Here is a 17,357-nt window from a genome sequence, read left to right as displayed (position 1 = left end):
CTTTAAAAACTTGTACTTTATTAACTTGTAAAATCTAAATGAAGTGTACCAATTTCATATCTAGCATATGTACTAATCTTAAACCAAGAACTCCATAGCTGAAACAGACTCATAATCAATAAAAAGATTGAAACAATAATCAAAACTATTCCAGCAAATACAAATGACATATATATAAACAGCAACAACAATAGGAGGCCCAGATGGATTTACCTTGACATTCTACCAGATTTTAAACATCTACACCAAGTTCTTCTCAAATTCAGAAAAAATTATCATTTTCATTGTATCTGAACAATGTACTTTCTCATTTAAAAAGATAAAATTGTTTAGATAAATATTTATTAATATTTAATACCTTTACCACATAGTAAAACTGAGGTTCAAAATAATTCAAAAGCAAAATGTAGATGTTAGATTTTTATCCTTCCTTTGGTGCCTTGTTTGTTCAAAAAAGACTACTTTTTTCAAGGGCAATTTCTAAATGCCTATATATTTTTTAAGTAGATAATTTATTTAATTAAAATAAAATCACTAGACTACTAAGATGTTTTGACTGTATTTATAACTACCATAACATTTTTAAAAAATTATCTTTAATCTTTTTTACAGTCCAGTCCAGTCTTTATCCCCCTCCTGGTCTACCCTCTAACAGTTCCTCAACCCATTCCTCCTCCCCCATCTCCAAGAGGATGTCTTCTCCACTGGGGATTCCCTCTCTGGGGCGTCAAGTCTATTGAGGGTTAGGTGCAGCTTCTCTCACTGAGGCCAGACCAGGCTGTCCTCTGCTGTATATGTGTTGGGGGCCTCTAACCAGCTAGTGCTTGCTACCTGTTTGGTGGCTCAGTGTCTGAGAGATCTCACTGGTCCAGGTTAATTGAGACTGCAGATCTTCCTATGGGGTCACCCTCCTCCTCAACTTCTTCCAGCCTTTCCCTAATTTAACTACAGGGTTCCTCAACTTCAGTACATTGATTGGGTGTCTACATTTGTCTCAGTCCATTGATTGGGTATCTACATTTGTCTCAGCCAGCTGCTTGTTGGGCCTTTCAGAGGGCAGCCATGTTAGGCTCCTGTCTGTAAACACAGCATAGCATCAGTAATAGTGTCAGGCCTTGGAACCTCCCCTTGAGATGGAGCCCAAGTTGGGCAGGTCACTAGACAGCCTTTCCCTCAGTTTCTTGTCCATTTTTGTCGCTGTAGTTCTTTTAGACAGGAATAATTCTGGGTAAGCATTTTTGACTGCGAGGTAGCAATTCCACCCCTCCACCTGATGCCCTATTTTTCTACGGAGGTAGACTCTACAAGTTCCCTGTCCTCACTGTTGGACATGTCATCTAAGCTCCCTCCCTCTGAGTCCTGAGAGTCTCTCACTATCCAGGTCTCTGGTACATTCTAGAGGATCCTCTTTCCTCCCCCACTCCCACGGTTGCATGTTTCCATATATTCTGCTGGACCTCAGGACTTCACTCCTGGTTCCCCCCATCCCAATACCTGATCATGTTTCCCTTTTCCCCTCCCCTCTCCCACTCAGGTCCCTCCCTCCCTCTTCTCCCTGTGTTTGCTTTCTTCTCCCTCCCAAGTGGGATTGAGGCATCCTTACTTGTATCCTTCAGCTCATTAACCTTCTTGAGTTCTGTGGATTGTACCCTAGGTATTCTATACTTTTTTTTTTTTTTTTTTTTTGCTAATATAGACTTATTAGTGGATACATAGAGTGCATGTCCTTTTGGGTCTGAGTTGTCTCACTCAGGATGATATTTTCTAGTTTCATCCATTCACCTATAAAACCCATGATGCCCTCATTCTTAATAGCTGAATACTAAGTATTCCATTATGTAAATGAACCATATTTTCTGATTGTTTCCAGCTTCTGGCTATCACAGATACGGCCACTATGAACATAGTGAAGCACGTGCCCTTGTGGTTTGGTGGGTCATCTTTTGGTGTCCATGAGTGGTATAGTTGGGGTTTCAGGTAGATCTATTTCTAATTTTCTGAGGAACCTCCAGGTTGGTTTTCAGAGTGGTTGTACAATCCCACCAGCAATGGAGGAGTGTTCTTCTTTCTCACATTCTCGCCAACATGTGCTGTCCTTGACTTTTTGATCTTAGCCATTCTGTTTGGTGTAAGGTGGAATCTCAGAGTCATTTTGATTTGCATTTCCCTAATCACTAAGGACTTTGAAAAATTGTTTAAGTGCTTCTTGATCATTCAAGATTTCTCTGTTGTGAATTCTCTGTTTAGATCTGTACCCCATTTTCTGATTGAGTACTTTGGTTTTTTTGGAGGTTAGCTTCTTGAGTTCTTTATATATTTGCGGTATTAGCCCTCTATCAGAAGTGGAGTTAGTGAAGATTTTTTCCCAATCTATAGGTTGCCAATTTGTCCTCTTGACTATGACCTTTGCCTTTTAGAAACTTTGCAGTTTCATAAGGTCTCATTTATCATTCCCTGATCTTAGAGCCTGAGCCAATGGAGTTCCGTTTAGGAAATTTTTACTATGTTAATCCTACCAATCCTTTGAAGATGTAGGCCTCTGATACTTGTGTCCTGACTGGATCTGGCTGAAAGTCCAGGAAATCAGGAGTTCAAGCAGGTCAGTTCAGCATATCTGACAATGAGACTCACCAAGGTTGTATATTCTGTAATATACAAATCTCAAAACAAAAATTTCATCAAGACAACATTTTTGTTTGATTCTCTGGAATCTAGTCTTCATCGTATCTGACCCATATAACTCTGGAAAGTGTATAGACATTAATCACCTTTCCTAAAATCGAAAAGACAAAACCTTTCTCCCAAATCAGCATATTCTCAGTTGGCAACCAGAAAAGCTTGTATTCTACCCTCTCTTCCAGAGGAATAATATAACCACAAAACTCAAAATCACACCTATTTTGAAAATTAAAACAATCTAAAACAAATGAAATAAACTATAAACTAAAATATTGTATGAGCCTATTTTTAGGCTTTTTTTTTTCTGTCATGTCAGGAAATTAATCCAAAATTCCCGTGGAGCCCACGATGAAGAATAATAGTTCCTGTAGACTTTAGTATACCATTTATCTGTCATGCCCTATACCTGGAGCCACAGACATCTATCAATGCCTGTTTGTAGTAGGCAATTATCACTGCTCTTTACTTAAGAGTCAGTAATTTTCCCTATTCCAGTTCCAAACCACGGGCAAAATTCCCCACATGATTTGGACAAAATCTGTATATAAATCTATCCTAAAAGCAAATAATTCCATTTTTAAGAATTCACAGTTCAATCAATATCTGTGTCAAGAAGTAGGCAGCTACCATTCTCTGACTCTCTGACTCAGAGCAGCCCTCTTATTTGTTTTCAGAGCAGGGGACCTCAGAGCCCTCTTTCAAGGTTTCAAGGTTTCCATAGTTGAGTCATGTGACTTGACTCCGCTCTTCTCACTAAACCTCCAAACTGGATTCTTGCCTGTCACGTTAGACGTTACCTGTAGTGTAAAATATTTAAAAAGACAAACCACGCTATCGCCAGCAAATGCACTGGCCTGTTCTTGTAGAGACTCTCTCATCCAGAGCTCCGAAATCTCTCCACCCAGCTCACTACGTTCCCATAGCAGGTCTCTGCCATGCCAACCCCACACTTCCAAATTCCTGTGGCTGGCTGGGGTTACCTGCCATTGTACCTTTTCTCTGGAATTCAGTTGAGTCACAGTGTGAAGGAAAACACCACACAATCTTAGTCTAGAATCAAAAGGCAACACAATCACTGGGCACAACAGCTAGCATCCTAATAGTAAACCATTCTAAGTTAAACAAACCCTCAGGTAGCAGATCCCAACAGATCTGCTACCTGAATCAGGGGTCTCCGCTGTTATGCCCAGTTCTTGGGAAGCCCAGAAGAATGGTAGGAAATGCAATTCCACTGTAATAACATAGAGAGCTTTTAATTTACGAGCCAGACTCTGGTCGCAAACTCTTCCCACTGCACAAGTTAGGAATGGGACGCTAGCGTCCAGGAGCTTGGAGTTTTTATACACGAATATGCTTAAGCAGGGATTCTTAAGCTTTGGAGTTACATGACAGGGGAGATGATAAAGGGAAGCCATCTTTCAAACCTGATGTCATTTGCTCAGACTGCGGGGCAGAATCATGCAGCTGGACAGAGGAACTCTTCTAACCTGGGGAGTAACTTTATGGTGCCATCAGGAACTAGTGTGTTTTTATAAACTGGCCACAGCTGTCTGTGAACACTTAATTGCCCTTCTCTCTTGGCCCAAGAGTGGAGCACTTATCTCTCATTCAAGAATGTTTTTCTTAAGGACAGGAGCCATCTACATTGGAGAAATGTTAATGATCAAGGAGAATGCCAGCCTATGTAACAGAGGTTGAGATATGTTACTGTTCTTCTGTTCCCAAAGCTGCCATCTTCCACTCCTACTGGGGGATGGGAGGGTGGGTTTGTTAGAGGACAGGGAGTGCCACCATGAGAACGGGAACTGCAATATCCCGCATCAAGTTGAGACCTCCATTTGCCCTCTCTGAAAGGCTGAAGGCTCCCCTCCCCTTCCCCCTTGCCCAGTATAGCATTTCAGAGAGAAAAACCTATCAGAGAAACTTTGGTGAAAGAGAAGGAAAATGAAAGCAAGCTGTTCTGGAGCTGGACACAGATGCAACAGCTGCAAAAGAGCTTGCATGCTGCTGTGGTCATCTCTAAAAGGCTCTGTTGCTCCAATCTCAGTGTGTGAGCACTCTCTGATCTCTGAGCCAGTGAGGAGCAGAAATGAAGGTGGCTGCTGGAAGCAGGGAGAGAAATGGCATGCTCTGGTAAGGGAGCAATGTGGTAAGCACCAGAGGACAGCACAGCACTGCAGAGTTAGTTTTCATGTAGATGGCCCCAATTTAATTATATAAACTAATATAAAATATGCAAGTTAAATATAAATTGTATTCATTGAATGTAATTTATATACATTAAATATAAGTTCTATGAATTAAATTATCTTTATATAAATGTACATTATATGCATTTACTATAAATTATAATACTGAAAATGAACTATATACATTAGTGTATATATTATATACAGTGAATAAAATTATATGCATTAAATATATTAATGCTATACTTTAAATGAAAATCATATATGTTAAAATGTTTACATGTGGGTAAAATCTATAAAATATGAGTTATAATATATATAATATACATAGTTTCATATGTCCACAAGGACAAGGAATTATGGAATAAGCCCATGGAGCTCTAAAATATATTTCCCCAACATGCTATTGTTATTTCAAAGTTCAGAATTTTAACATTGATTAATAGAGTTCTGAAGTTAATGATCATTGGCAGTTTACAATTCAATTACAAGCTCAAGATTTTAATTTCTCTTTGGTTGTTTTCTGAATATAAATTTGCACAGATGCTTTTCATCAAGCAAAAAATCTCTGTTCAATGTGTATATTTATAGGTGTATAACCTGTCAACTACATTTCTAAAATATGAATTTTTAATACAATGATAAATACTAATGTATTTTGTAAATTAAAGTTTTTTTAAATTAAATTAAAGCTTTTGTAAATTAAAGTTCACATAAGCTTCAGGTCCTAAAACTTTGATCTGCCTGTCATAGATCAAATGGACTCCAGATAAGATACTTGGCTATTCTTGAAAATGGGATTTTTCCCCCTTGGTCTTGGGATTTCTTATCTTCCACAATTGCTAGATAATTTTAATTTCTGTTCCTAGTCTATATTGTCTTAGCAGATTTTTCACCTGGCTAATAGACTACATCCAGGGATCACCTATGGAGCTGCTCAATTCTGGACTTGCTGAAAGCTGATGTTAACTAGCTCAGCTGATGCAGTTGCTTCTTGCCTTTTATCTGGGCTAACTAATCAGATGTTCTTACAATTTTTACAGATGTGTCAAAAACTAAAAGCACCTTTTGGACTATTTTTGATTATTAAGTTTTTCTGACAAAATATACTTCTGTTCAGTAAAATGAGCTATATGCTATAATTAGGAGCTATTTGAAAGTGTCCACAAGCTATCAGTTTAGTGGTAGACAGAGCATACATTGTAGAGATTATAAAATAGATTTGTACTTCAGTTATTTCTAATTATAAAGAGCCTTTAAGAATCCTTTTTTCTGCAATTGTAAAATGAATTAAGAACTTGTAATGACAAACATCTGTTACTCATACTAGATCTCATACTAAATTGCCTGGGTTCATTTCTAAAGGAAATGAATGTGTGGATCATTTGTTTCCTTTTGTTTCTGCAGCATAACGGTTTACATACTAATGTTAACAGATTGTAGATACAATATAAAATTCCTTATCAACAAGCTAAATTATTCACATTGTCCAATTATTATTATTCAATTATTTCACATTGTCCAATTTGTAAGGCTATGCATATTCTCATGGTCTCAGAAGGAGTTAATCCTTGGGGAATGCAAATGAATGAGATTTGGCAAATGGATGTCGTTAATGTAGCTGAATTTGGAAGATAGTGTTATGTGCATGTATTTATTAACACATTTTCTACATTTATATGGGGTACACCACTTCCTGGAGAAACTGCTAATCGTGTAATTCAACACTTAACTGAAGCTCTTGCCAAGATGGGAGTTCCTATAGTTATTAAAACAGATAATGGTCCAGCTTATAAATCTTATTAATTTAAGCAATTTTGTATGTAACTTGAAATTAAACATATAACAGGATAGAATATAATCCTCAAGGAAAGGCAATAATGGAAAGAGCTTACTTTACTTTAAAACAGACAAATTAAAAAATTAAAAGGGAGGATAATAGATGAGCCTTTTATGTTTCTCTATAAGCAATTGCAAGCTTCACCAAGAACACTTATTCATCAAACTTTAATACTTAATTTCCTTAATTTGCCTCCAGGGGATATACTTTCTAGGGCAGATAAACATTTTGATTCAGAATCAAATAGAGAAAGTTTTCATCTACAAAAAGTCTGAGTTAAGATAACTGCTGATGTTGAATGGCAAAAGATGTTGTTAGTTCGAGGGAAAGTTATTGTATTGTTCTTGTATAGTCCTTTTATTGTTGCAGGACGAACAACAACAACTCTGGATGCTAGGAAGATGGATTCAGAGAGGCTGTGAGGCCAAGGATGAAAGCAGCAGTGATGCGCAGATATGATCCTCTTGATGAAGAGCTGTCCATTCAAGCTATGGCTCATTTACTGGGATTCCTCAATCTGCTTCTAATTATAGTTTTACAATATATCAGAAGTATAATATTTCTGCATGTGTACCTTTGCCTTATGTAATTCTTATTGGAGAATTTAAATTTTCATATCAGGAAAATACATGTGTTAACTGTAGATTGAATTCTTGGATCAATAATAGCATATTGTTTAGTTTTACTTCTTATCCAGTAATGCTTATAATACAACATAGTTATGTATGGTTACTTATACATAGGGACAGGCCTTGGGATAAAATTCCTACTAACATGTTATTACTAGAATTCTTTGATAAAATTTTAAAAAGAACTAAGCATGTGTTAGGGATGGTTGTTGCTGTAATTTTAAGTCTTATTGCTATGGCTACTACAGCCTCAGTAGCTGGTGTTGCTTTGCATGCTTCTTTGCAAACTAAATATTTTGCAGAACAATGGCATAAGGACTCTCATGAGTTGTGGGTTCATCAGGTGGACATTGATGTGAGGCTGCAGACAGAAGTGTTAAAGCATATACAGATGCATTAAAACAATCTGTATCCTGGTTGGTCATAATTTAACTGGAGCAACAACAGTCCCAGTTAAATTGTGATTGGAATTTTACTACATTTTGTGTTACTAATTTCAATATAATGCCAACCTCCAGGATTGGAAAAAGATTCAACTACATTTGAAAGGATATTCTACTGTTAGAAAGAATATTGAACAATACAAAGTGCTGAGCACATTTAAAAAGCAACTTCCATCTGACAGTGATCTGAAATTGCTGAGATAGTAGCTGATAAATTGGATGGATCCTAGAACTTTACTACAGAGTGTGACTCATGCACCTGGAGGAGCTAGTATTGCTTTACTTATTAACATTATTTTAATTAGCATTTTTAGATTGGCTATTTACAGGGGTTGCTTTTGTAAACATTTTGCAAATATGAACCTTATGGGAAAATCTTTTAGCAGCTAAATTAAAAAATAAAAATGGAGGAAATTGTAGAGAAACGGCAGAGGCAACTGCTCCCAGCTCGCTAGCTGCTAGGCAATGAAGAATTTCTGTTCATCTTAGCATATTAAGATAAAGAGGAGGCACACTTCTTCAAACCAAGCATCCTGTTGCTCTGCCAAGTAAGCTGCAAATCTGAGGGAGTGGCCTTCGTGTTCCTTTTCTCATGATAAAGTAACTTTGTTATAGTTTAATTAGACACTATACCAAAAAGTTGGGCTGCAGACAGATTTCTCAGTCTGTAAGGAGGTTTTGAGTCACTTTGAACAAAGATAAGCTATTGCTAGGTAAACAGCAGCTGGTGAGAATGAGAAACTGTGGGAAATCCTTATTCTGCTTTTTGTATAAAAATACTTTAGTATTCAACAAACTATGCATTGATGTGCTATCACTGAGCACCCCATTTCCTAGTTAACACTGCTCTACCCTTGAAAGCCCAAGGCACTTGATGTTGACACTAGGTACTGTACTTGGTGCTATACACTTGTTTCTTAGAACTGCTTTCATTTTGTTTCATAGTTTGGGTTTGTTGTGTTTTCATTTTCATTAAGAATCAAGTGGGAGGGGGAAAAGAGGGGAATAAGGAAAGGAATGTGGGGGGATACAGCTGAAATTAATGATTATTTAAGCAGTAATATGGAAACCTAATATAGTGGAACCTACCTAAAATATGTAAATATATGAAGGCAATCCAAATGAAATCATGGATTAATGGAAGAGACAGAGCCCCAATTGGATATCTCTTGTTATCAAATGAAGCTTCCAGTAGTAGGAATGGGTTACATATAATTGAGTTGTTGGCTGAAGGTATACCGTGGGAACTCCCAAGCTACTTAGGCTATTGCTAACAATGTAGGTACTTCTGCACAAATTGACAGCATGGTATTATTGCTGAAAGCAACATCTATAGAACTCATTGAACATAGAGAACCTGGGCTAGTGCCTAAGTAGAATTGTTACCTTTATGTGATAGATTCTTTGGTATAGGAAAGTACACTGCAAGCTACCAAAAGAGAAATGTAAACACCATTTGTCAGGAGCTATAATAGGACAAGCTAAATATTAGCAGGTGATCTTCCTGAGATGGTCTGACTTGGATTATAATATAATCTGCAACAGATTTGCTTTTATCAGTTAAGGCTGTAAGATAATTCATTGTAGGAAAGATTCATGCTATTAATATGCTTTTCTTGTTATTATTGAACATATATAAAAATCACTAGGTATTAGCCCACCCCTGTGGAGCAGATCTCTGCAGATCTACAAAGATGAACTGTCTTGTAGTGATGCTATATAGATAAATAGATGACTTCTTAAATCTTACTGATGATCCTATAAGAATTCCTAAAATTATTTCAGTGATTACTAAGCTCTTTTATAGTGGGACTGCAGTTTGGTCCTTATCTGATAGTTAAAACTGCAGTGAGAACTCTGCCAGTCTCCCAAGTGTAACCAGTTAATTGCTTTTAGCTAGTAACCAGACTTTCTCCTACTCATAGCACATTCCAAAAAGTTGTAAAACAATTAACCAAAGATCATAAAAAGGGAACTAACAATTTCTTATAGGTGCTAGGGCAAAAGATAAAATATTGACTGGGTTTATTTATACAAAACTTCACTAATAACTTAGTTATGATTTCAAACCTCCACTGAACCTCTAGCTGTGATGGTGATGGATGTTTAGCCAGATATTATTCATAATGGATATGCATGTAAACATTCTTTGTTGTAAACTTCTATTTGAATTTATGATTTGATTTTTTTGTGGGAACTTGTCATGAACTTTTCAACATGTGATCATGTATTCTGAAAGATGTATAAGTACTGAGGACAAAGAAGAGAGGAATTTTTGCCCCCTTTTCCTGCTAAGAGAAGTTTCTCCCTTCCTCACTTAGGATCTTTCTGCTTTTCCCCTGAGCTTTCATAGGAAACATTTTACAACTTATTAATAAATACTGTAATCACTTTTCAAAGTGTCTTTTCTTTCTCAACTTCTGACTAGCAGGCTGAAAGTTAGAGGTGCTCAGTTCCTGCTGTCATAGAACAAAGGCTACATTACATAATCCCCTGCTGTTAGACTACAGGTGCCTAAGCCAGAAGCTTATTATCCTCAGAAAGAGCAAGAAAGTTCTTTTTTCTTTTTTTGAATTTTTATTTATAAGAAGGTTTTTAGGACTTTTTAGAAGTTATCAGCATTTCAATTAGAGAGCTAGAACATCCTGAGACCCTCAGACTTTAAAGCCACACCAGAGTCCTACTCTGTGCCCCTGCTACCACCCTCTCCAGGCCAGGAGGCTCTGACAACCAACCCAGACACAAACATTTTAATCTACTTTGCTGTCTTGGTTGCAAGACCCAGGGTAAACTAAATGTTACATTTCTACAAAAGAAATGTGGCAATAACAGTATTCCTATACGTTCTGATATTCTCATAGATCAGTACTTTCTTCAGATATTATCAAAGAAGCTCCCTCCTACAGCAGGTGGGAACAAATAGAGAGACCACAGCTAGACAATATGCTGAGAGTGAGAGATGTTGGAACACGCAGTCCTATATGGTATATCTTTATCAAATCTCTTCCCTTAGGGATCAGGAACTGTGAATAAGAGGCAGAGGAGAAGAAGGACACAAAGGATACAAGGCCCTTTAAATAAACAGGACCAATGAATATAAGGCAGAGCCTAGGTCAGCATGTGTAAGGTCTGCACCAGACCCTGTCTTAGAACTGAAAGCAGACAATGCTCCCATCACTAACCTTGAACATATCCCAACTTATAACCAGTTGCCAATAAAAATTTAGTTTTCATTAAGGGAGTTTCATTGGGCATACAAACTACTTTTAAGGAGGAATCACCATCCCTCATCAAATCCTATACTACAGATAGTGATAAAAACTGCATGGTATTGATACAGAGGGATGGTTGATCAAAGAGGTAGAATAGAAAACCCAGAAATAAACTCACTTACCTATGAACACTTGATTTTTTTCCAAAGAAGCCAAAACCATACAGTAGGGGAAAAAAAGCATCTTCAACAAATGGTTGAAGAATGGTTGGTCTAACTGGCAGTCTGCCTGTAGAAAAATGCAAATTGGTCAGTATTTATCACCCTGCACAAAGCACAAGTCAAAGTGGATCAAAGACCTCAACATAAAATTCAGATACACTGAATCTGAGAGAAGAGAAAGTAGAAAATAGCTTTGAATGCATTGGCACAGGAAAAAATTTCCTGAAGAGAACACCAATGGCTAAGTTGCCCAGATCAACAGGTAATAAATGGGGCCTTTTAAAACTGAAAAGCTTCTGTAAGACAAAAGACATGGTCAATAGGACAGAACAGTAGCCTACATGTTGGGAAAAGATCTTCACTTTTAGAGTTACTACATCTGGTAGCAGGATAATATCCAAAATATATAAAGAACCAAGGAAGTTAGACTCTAAAAAATAAACCTAAATAACTCAACTAACAAATGGGATTCAGAGCTAAATAGAGAATTCTAAACAGTGGAATCTTGAGTGGCCAAGAAGTACTTAAAAAATGTTCAACAACATCCTTAGTCATCAGGGAAATGTAATTAAAAGCAACTGTGGCGTTACACCTTATACCAATCAGAATAGCTAAGATCAAAAATTCAAGTGACAGCACATGCTGGTGAGGATTTGGAGAAAGAAGAATAGTCCTCCATTGCTGATGGGATTGTAAACTGGTACAACCACTCAGGAAATAAAATTCTCACCTAATCATATAGTACACCATTTAAACTAAATATCCAACTTATGTCTACATATGATGTAACTTAGCTCTCTTTTCTCTTCTCCCAGACTCTAAGATCATTGACCTCTTAAGCAGGATCTGGCCTGTGGAGACTCACTGTGCTGATAAAGTCCTCCCTGAAGGACCACTTTTCCCTTAGGACCAAAACCATGTCCTTAAGATACTATAAAAGATCTCTGCCTCATTCCAAGTCCCTGGTACCATGGAAACTCTAAGTCAGAACAAGTTATTACTTTTCTATCATTGGTCACATCTCTTGAAACTATGTATCCATAAGCCTTTCAAGACTCTATCTTACCCATAAGCAGTTTCAACCTGTATAGAGAAAAAGTACATAATCATTCATCAAAGACTCAACTTCAGTACATAATTTTATCTAAAACTAATGTTCATGTGCTATGAAAATGGTGTAATTTCAAGCAAGATGAAAAAGGCAAACATGAGATGAGTTGAATTCCATGCAAAAGTATGGGAGATGGGTTCATATCCCAGCACAGTAGCTTTGTGCACTGTTAGTATATGCAAGGCTGAGCATACACTGTAGAAGGAGATAGGCTGATACACTGAGTATAACAAGAATAAGGATTCTCACTGGCCATGTTTTCTTGTCAAATTTACTCCATTTTGTGTGAACAAAAGAATAAGGATATGGATAAGAATTGCAAGAATTTAGAGAAACATCTTCAGAAAAAGGTGCTGTGGTGTTGCAGAAACTACTTTAGTTGAAGTTGAAGTAATATCTCTCATCGTGGTTTGGCTTGTTCTCAAGACATATTTCAGATATATATATAGACTATGCATGCATTGTAGGAAATTGAAAGAGGATTATTTGTCTGTGTGGACTTCCTAGGTAATGCAGTTTGTATTGCTTTGATAAAAGGAGACTAAATTTTCTATCAAAGATAATAATAAACTTTCATATGCATTTATCATTTTATCACACTTAAAGGTTGGAACTAATTAATAGAAGCTTATGTAGAAGTTTACTAGTGTTTATTAAGTATCGTGTCATTAAGTAATACTCTCATATATTTATAAAATGAGACTCAGTACACAAATAAATATCTTAAATACTGCAAATGTTTGTTAATCTACTCACTGTGTATTGAGTAGAATTGTGAAATTATGTCTCCTCATTCCTGCTTCTGCATTAGGTACTCCACACACACACACATAACATACATCTTCCCTGCTAGTTCCTGGGACATCTCACAAACTGTAGCAAACATAAAGATTAGGATACAATATTTCATTTGTTTTGAAATTTGATTAACTTGGTTTTTCAATCAGAGGTGGATCTATCAGCCTAGATGTTCCTGAGACTGAATATGCCCTTTGCCACAAGAACTCTGCATTACCCTGAGACTAAAGTAGAATTTCTGTCTAGACAAATGCTTCTGTATGTCAATCTGTACCCATTTGGGGTCAAACATTTAAAAATGAGGGACTATATAATATATATACGTATAACTCATTATTCTTACAGCACTCAAGTAATTTTCTGGAATAATGCAGTCACATCCCTTAGTCTATTTTCAGGCATCCTATGGTTACAAGGATTGGTGATTGTCATATATTTACTTCCCCAAGGTCAAAACTGAGCTACCTTAGAGCAGCCAACTCAGGAGAAATAGCCAAGGCTGTGTCTCTCTAGATATAGACATGAGGGACTACTTAGAGGAAAAAGAGGAATGTCTAAGGCTTGGTGATCTGAGGCTGTGCATATAAAATAGAGTATTTGCCATTCTGTCTGCCATCAGTTCAGTCTGTGGTAAATAAATCTAAATTTTTCTTGTTTTTATTTAGAAATAGTTAGTGATAGGGGATGTTTTATCTGAACAATGAGCATGTAAATATTTCAGTAAATGGTTAATGATGTTCTCTTTGCTTCATTATGAATAAGATGAGTAGTAGGTAATTCTTGAAAAAATTTTCTGATATTTTGGAAGGATTCTAGTGTAAGAAGCAGAGTTCTAGTTTTTAGTTGGTGCTGTTATACAGAGAGATGATCTTGTGGCATACCTGGCAGGGGATGTCAGTAAAGAGGGGAACTGAAGACTTCTCAAGACCCACAGACTATCTACATGGAAAAGCTGCACTGTAAAGGTACTTTTCTCACAAATACAAGTAGAAGATCCTCAGATGAGCTGAGTCCAAATGACCTTATTAAGCAGAGTTGGTTTGGGCTACATTAACTACGGGAGATTCCGGAGGTATGGTTTTCATGTCATAAGAAAGCTCTTTCTAGGGTTTTCATAAAAGGTAGAAAAGCAAAATGAAATTAAAATTCAAAAGAAACAATGTAAATGCATTTGAATTCTACAATGTGCTTGTTTTCAAGGTTGTGACCATAAGTAAGCAGTTGAAGTTTTCTCGTCTTGAGGTCTCTCAAAAACTAAGATGAATGCAGAGAGTTCTTTGAGTTTCATGTCCTCCAGTGACCCATGAGGTTTTTAAGACTAAGCAGAGGTTCTGATGGTCAACTTCTTATGCTATAAAGATCTTTCCCTGTTGTTGTATTGTGTGTGTACACATCTATAACCTTCGAAAAATTAATCCAGCATCCTGCTTTTGTTCCATTCCTATATAATAGTACTCTTCAGACAGAGCTTTAAATAACTCTATGTTTACATGTCTTTTTGAGTAATCAAAGGACATACAGACATCTACATTGCAGCTACAGGAATATTTTAAAATTAAAATATAATAAAGAATATATTTTTTTCTATGACTCTGTTACATTAAATAAAGCCCAGACACAAAAAAAGAAATTGTCTGGGATAAATGAAAGATTTTTGGCTCTGACTGCATGTCTTAGATCTTAAATCTTAAGTCCCAGGTATCTGGACTCCTAAAAATAGCTGTTCTTTAATATAAGGCACCAAGTGATAGTTTCTAACACTGGAAACAAAATCATTATTGCTCTAACTGTCCTCAAATCACTGAGACATAATGTGAGAGCACATACTTATGCATTCCTTTTATAGAAATTTAACATGTAAATGTTAATATGTAAAATGTAAGCTTATTCAAGACTGTATGTCCAAATTTGGCATTGGAAAGTCTAAGAGGACAGCTAGAATATTCCTTCCTCTATAGACTTGTATTCAAGGAAGTAAAAGAAAATGCCTCTAAAAGGTTCCTCTTTATTCACAAGGCATGATACAGATGACTTGTTATCTTTTTAAAAGGATGTCAGTTTAGTCAGTAAAATCAATAATAATGTGTTATCTCTAAAGAAAATGTTTTCTTCATCTCAACAGGCATGCAGGTTGAGAGCCTGCTGTAAGTGAATGCTGTGCTGGAGACTAGACATCACTGAGTCATCAGACTGGAGCCTATGTCCAGGTAGGGAGCCCACTGTCTAATGTATCCAGGTATCACTGGTTTTCTAGGACACGTGGATCTGTTTTTAAACCCAAATCAGCCACCAGAAATTCTCATTCCCTCTCACTAGTCTTCTCTGCATGGTCCTCATGCAGTTCCCTTCTGAACAAGAGCATTCTAGATGAGGATGAGAAGTATACCTAAGAGAACATTACTCTCCCTGTTTTCCTGCTTTATTCATATCAGAATCCAAGTCATTTGCTCCCTACACAATTGCCCTCACACCTGTCCTCTTCACAAACACTTGTCTAATTGTTTTTGTCCTCACTGATTCTCCCTCCTGATCCTCCCTATTCCATGCTCATCACTTTGAGTACTGGAGTTCACACAGACCACCTTACATGGTGCCTAGATCTAGTGGCTCAGGGAAGGATCCATTACAGCTGTCTCTTAACCTTGATCTCTCATGATTACACACACACACACACACACACACACACACACACAAACACATGAACTTATGTAATACTAGGTCATATTCTTTAGTTTGTTGGTCTAGTCTTGTTATGACCTTCTTAATTTGTGCTACAGATTACATGATCTTCCAAGAATTAATGACAGAGTATGAAACCCTCAAGAAAGAGAAAAGGTGTTTTAAAAGTAGATCATAAAAGTGGTTATTGTAGGTTTTATTTATAATTTATATTCACCTGTCAGCTTATACCATTTATTTAAAAAATGTAGCATATTTATTCATATGGTATCATATTCATATGGTAAAAAAATGTAGCATATTTATTCATATTTATTCATTCTTGTATCATATTTATTCCATGTCAAGTATTCCTTGAGCACTTGCTGTGTTCATGCCTATGCATTCCTCATTATCAGTATTTCTTGATTAGATAACTATAAACTTGTATTCCCATTTTCTGTGACATAGTTTTAAAATTGTTTTGTGGTCAGCACAAATGGAATGCTGAAAGATTTGTTACTACATACAAATAATTTTTACAAGATACCATTTGTTGTTCTTTATTTTTGAAAAATATCAGTAATTCAACATGTCTAGGTCAGTAACATTCTTAGACTGTGTGTTCAGTATTTCTCTCAACCACAAGGCCACATACATGTAAAGCATGGACTCTTAGACTGAAAAAAAGGTAAGAGAAAAAAAGATGTATTGGAAATATTATAAATCATGGATTTTGCAATCTTGAGAGACTAAATGAAAAAAAAAATCAGGTGACACAGAGCAGAGCAACAAGAAATAGTGTTACAGAGGCCATAGAAAAATAGGAAACATCATGACATCATGCTTATTCATTTTAGATGATAGTTTTATATTTCATATTACAATATAGTCATATCATTTCCATTTTCATTTTCCCCATCAAGGCTGTATCATGTATTCTTCCCCCTCTCTTGCAAATTCAATTTGTTACACAATCCCAAGCAATTCTTCTAGAAAATATATACATACCTATAAATTACACAGATGGAGCATATTATACTTCTATATATAAGAATACATAATAATACGCATATACACATATATAACTTAATCATTTTACTATTGTATAATTTATTTATTCTAAACATGGATAATTATTTTTGTTTTATTGTCCTTAGGTAAGTCTAACATGTGTAAATAAAATATATGTAACACAAATGACATAATTAATAAGTCATTACTGTATTATTTGGGCTGCTGAGATGGCAAGTAAAGGCACTTGCTTCGACCCTGATGATCTGAGTTTGATGCGCAGCATGGAGGAGGGAAATTGACTCTTGCAGTGGTACTCTATCACCTACTTAAGTAACATGGTGTGCATGCACCCCTCAACTACATAACAATTTTTGTTATAATGGTTGTTGTGAAAAGTGTTCATGAGGAAAAAGTCAAGAAAACACTGCTGCAGAGTTTCTTCTTCAATGAACAGATTTTTAAAGACTTCTCACTCCTGCCAATGGAGTACAAAACCCTGATGATCAGAATAAGGAGAGAGAGAGAGAGAGAGAGAGAGAGAGAGAGAGAGAGAGAGAGAG

The sequence above is a fragment of the Grammomys surdaster genome, unplaced genomic scaffold (assembly GCF_004785775.1).
Source record: "Grammomys surdaster isolate TR1022 unplaced genomic scaffold, NIH_TR_1.0 202, whole genome shotgun sequence".
NCBI lineage: Eukaryota > Metazoa > Chordata > Mammalia > Rodentia > Muridae > Grammomys > Grammomys surdaster.
The sequence above is the reverse complement of the archived record's forward strand: the minus strand, read 5'-3'. Positions refer to the sequence as shown.